Genomic DNA, 4009 nt, shown 5'->3' with positions numbered 1-4009 from the left:
CCGCCTGCCTCTGCCTCCCGAGTGCTAGGATTAAAGGCATCTGCCACCATGCCCGGCTCAAGCCGCTTTCTTATTACCAGGATGCTTCATAGCTACAAAGTCCAATCTCACAGTACCCGCACTGGAAAATACTGTTCTGGATTTTTTCCAAGGTACCCTGCTTTCTGATTGGTTCAGAGTTAGAATATGGGATGCAGGGCATCTGACTCTCTCAAGTGTCAAGCGACCCTGGCTTCCTAGTGTGGGGTGAGGGGAGTGAGAAGAACTCTTCTCTGTCAGTCCACGAAGTAGACTAGAAGCCAACAGGTGTCTGGGGGCAACTGCCGTTCTGGATTCTGACGCCCAGCCTGGAGCAGGGGCCTGGCCCGTCCTATGCTCATACAGTGGTCTGGCAGCCTGAGCCCACACAACTCCTCAGTCCTTGACAGTCCTGAGGCTCTGTTCTGAGGAGCTCCCCACACATCCATTCAGGGCTTCCCGAGTCCTCAGCTCTTCTGGTGTGGATATATGACACACTAGCATAATAAACCTTGATCTGGCTTGAGTCTCTCTGGATTATCTGCACAGGTCTGCAAGAATAGGGTGTTCATGGGCTGGGGGCAGCATTGGGGGGAGGGCATCAGCCAGGTCACAGAGCTGAGACTGTGTGTGGGTGCTCACAGGTGTTGGACCCACATACCTGAGGAGTCCTGAAGGTGGTGTGTCAAACGCACAGACACTTTGCTGCCTGACTCTGCAGCTGGTGTGGCCATACCACAGTCACCTCTTTGTGCTGTGGGACAAAGCTGGGGCAAAGTCATGGCTGCCAAATCCCTACAGATGGGTGAGAACTGACTGAGCCTCAGGGACAATGTTTGCTGACACTCATTCTTGGCAGGTCTTTTGACCTCCCCCCACCCTTCTAGCTTCCTCTTTCCCCTTGATGATCCCCTGCCTAGGTGCTCTGGAATCCAGCTGTGGGTGGGGGGTTGGGAACATGTGCTGGGTACCCAGGACGGTAGTGCCATGGGCGCTGTCTCCTACAACCCTGACCTTTCAAGGATCCCCATCCAGTCTGAGGGTTCCCGGCTTAGGCTTGCGGAACACAATGGCCTCTGTGTAGTGCAGCCCAGTGAGGATCCGCCTCTCTCAGCCCAGGTGAGCTTTCTCTAGGAACCAGGAGAGTTGATATGAACACCCAAATACCGTTCCAGTATGCTGTGTGGCTCTGGCCAAGTGGCTCAATGTCTCTGGTGTCCTTATTGACTGGCTCTGACCGTGGCCGGGAAGTGCCTAAGGTCCCTCAGGTCACATTGAGACCCTGAAGACACTGGAGGGTAATTCTCTGGCCAGCAGCCTCCCACTAATTCCAGGAGGGCTCCTGGAGAATGTTGGGGTACGAGGCCTTAACGGTAGTGTGTATCTCTGATTCTGGAGGGGGCGGGATTGAGGAGGTTGCCTGAGTGACAGGAGTTCAACTTCCTGTTGCCTCTGAGCTTTTGCAGTGTTGGTCCGTATGTCCCATTATCTCCTATCCTTCTATATAGCACAGAGCTAACTGAGCATCAACCTTCAGTTCCTGGGCTAGACCCTCCCAGAATCTTGCTCCCTCCCTCCCTAGTCCTCCATCCACACCTCCAGGGCTCAGTGATGGCCGTGGCCCGTGGTGAGCACGGCAGCCAGTGACTGGACCCCTGCCCTCAGCCAGGACCACTCTACCTACCTGACTTACTCACCAAGACCCTTGAGCTCTGAAGCACCATTGTTACAACCCAAAGAAAGAACAGGCCCAGAACAGCACAACTAGTTACCCATGTCACACAGCTGCTCAGTGGAGACTGTTCTGAGTGTCCAGTGAGGGATGGAGGAGGGAGGGGAGGGGGATGGGAGGATGGACGGAGGAACATGAGGGATGACAGAGGAGGCGTGATGAATGGATGGATGCGTGGGTGGGTGAATGGGTGGAGGGAGGCAGGGAGGAGAGAGTGGCTCTCAGGGAAGAGAGAGCAGGGTCTGCTAAGAGCCCTCTAATTTCTCCACATCTACAGGAATCGACCCAGAAGGCCTGTTTTGTGGGCACACCCAGGAAACCAGAGAAGGGGAGCATGGGTTGTAGGCTAGGATCACAGGGACAGAACTGGGTTTGAAGGCCAAAGGAGACATCCTCAGTGTCCCCCAGACCATAGGGGGTGGTGGGGTGGAGATCAAGGTCTGCACAGTCTGTCCCTGTTCTGTTAGTAACCTGTTCATCTGTCTCCGGCCAGGCCTGCTGCCACTGTGTGCATGTGCGAGTGCTTGCGTGTGGGCGTGTGTGCATATGTGTGCATGCATGTGTGTATGCATCTGTGTGCGTGCATGTGTGCACTTGTGTGTGCATGCATGCCTCTGTATGTGTGTGCGTGTGTGTATATGTGTGAGAATGTGTGCATTCGTGCATGTGTGTGCGTGCATGTGTATGGACATGTGCATGTGTGCATGTGCATGCATCTGTGTGTGCATTCCTGCAAATGTGTGTGCATGTGTGTGTGTTGCTGGTGACCTGTGGTGGAGGGATTGAAAAGCCACAAAGGAAAGCAGGCACTCCCCTTTCCTCACCTTGCTCTGGTTAGCCCCAGGGACAGGCTGGTCCCATTCAGGTGAGAACAGAGGTAGGCAGAGTGTAGCCTCTGCAGATGTTTTTTTAATCTCATGGTGGGGGTCAGAAGTTCTGGCTCAATGTCAGCTCTATCCTCAACCACCTGACCTTGGGCACACCCCACCTCTCTGGGTATCTGTTCTTGTGTGAAGAAGGGGGTGTTTTATCCCAGGGTTAGGGCGGAGGTGTAGCCCAGTGTAGAGCACTTGTCCAGGGTGAGCAAGTCCCCTAGTTCCAACCCTGCGGAGGAGGAGGAAGCAGCACTAGCCCAATTCTCTGGCACAAAGCTGAGAGATACAAAGTCCAAGAAAAGAGGGTTGTGGGAGAAGCAGGGCCGTGAGGATCTGGAGAAGGGGTGGACAGATAAGAGCAAAAGGGACAGAGAGAGAGAGAGAGAGAGAGAGAGAGAGAGAGAGAGAGAGAGAGAGAGAGAGAGAGAGAGAGAGCTGTCTTTTTTATACCCCAGGCCATCCCGACTTGGCACGGGCAGCAGGTGAGCAGGTGATAACGGTTGCTAGGTCCGTGGGAGGAGCCTAGTGGAATTGCTGATGAGTTAACAGTTGGTGCTCTCTGTGTGTGCACGCTCCTGTGTGAGGAGGAGAGAAGACAAACATAGCCACATCTAACCCTCACCATCACCACAGAGACCAGCAGCCCAGAGAGGGCAGCAACTTGCTTGAGGTCACACAGCCCTGAAGAACTGCCTTTGAACACGGTCTATCTGCAGCTTGGGCAGAGTCCTCAGCACTTTGAGGACTGGTTGCCTTATTTTAGAACATGTTGGGTTTTTAGTTTTATTTTTTAAATGTGATTTATGTTATTTTGGCAGGGTTGTGTTATGTGGCCCAGTCCTGCCCTCATCTCTTGCTTCAGCACTGGTGGGGTAGGGGATGCGCGTGAGTGAGTGCCACTTCTTCCCTTTCTTCTGCTTCCTTCCTCTGTGCCGGCTGCAGGGCAGGCCAGCCTCTGCCCCCTGGCCTCATCACTGCCTCTCTATCTGTCAAGGGCTGGCAGGACAGGGTTCAACTCCCAGCACCCACGTGGTGGCTTATTCATCCATAACTCCAGTTCCAGGAGATTCAGCATTCTTTTCTGACTTCCAAGGGCTCCTGTGCACACATACACACATTTCTCAGCCACACATAAAATAAGTAAATAAATAGATATTTTATTTTCTTCTTCCTTTGATTCTTTTAAGATAGGGTTGCATTATGTAGCATTGGCTCCCTGGACCAGGTTAGCCTCTGCCTCTCAAATGCTGGGATTAAAGGTTGTGTGCCATCATACCTGGCTAATAAAAACATTTTTTTAATTTAATTTTTAATATTTTTATTTTTATTTTTTTTTAAAGATTTATTTATTTATTATATGTAAGTACACTGTAGCTGTCTTCAG

The sequence above is a fragment of the Mus caroli genome, chromosome 5 (assembly GCF_900094665.2).
Source record: "Mus caroli chromosome 5, CAROLI_EIJ_v1.1, whole genome shotgun sequence".
NCBI lineage: Eukaryota > Metazoa > Chordata > Mammalia > Rodentia > Muridae > Mus > Mus caroli.
The sequence above is the reverse complement of the archived record's forward strand: the minus strand, read 5'-3'. Positions refer to the sequence as shown.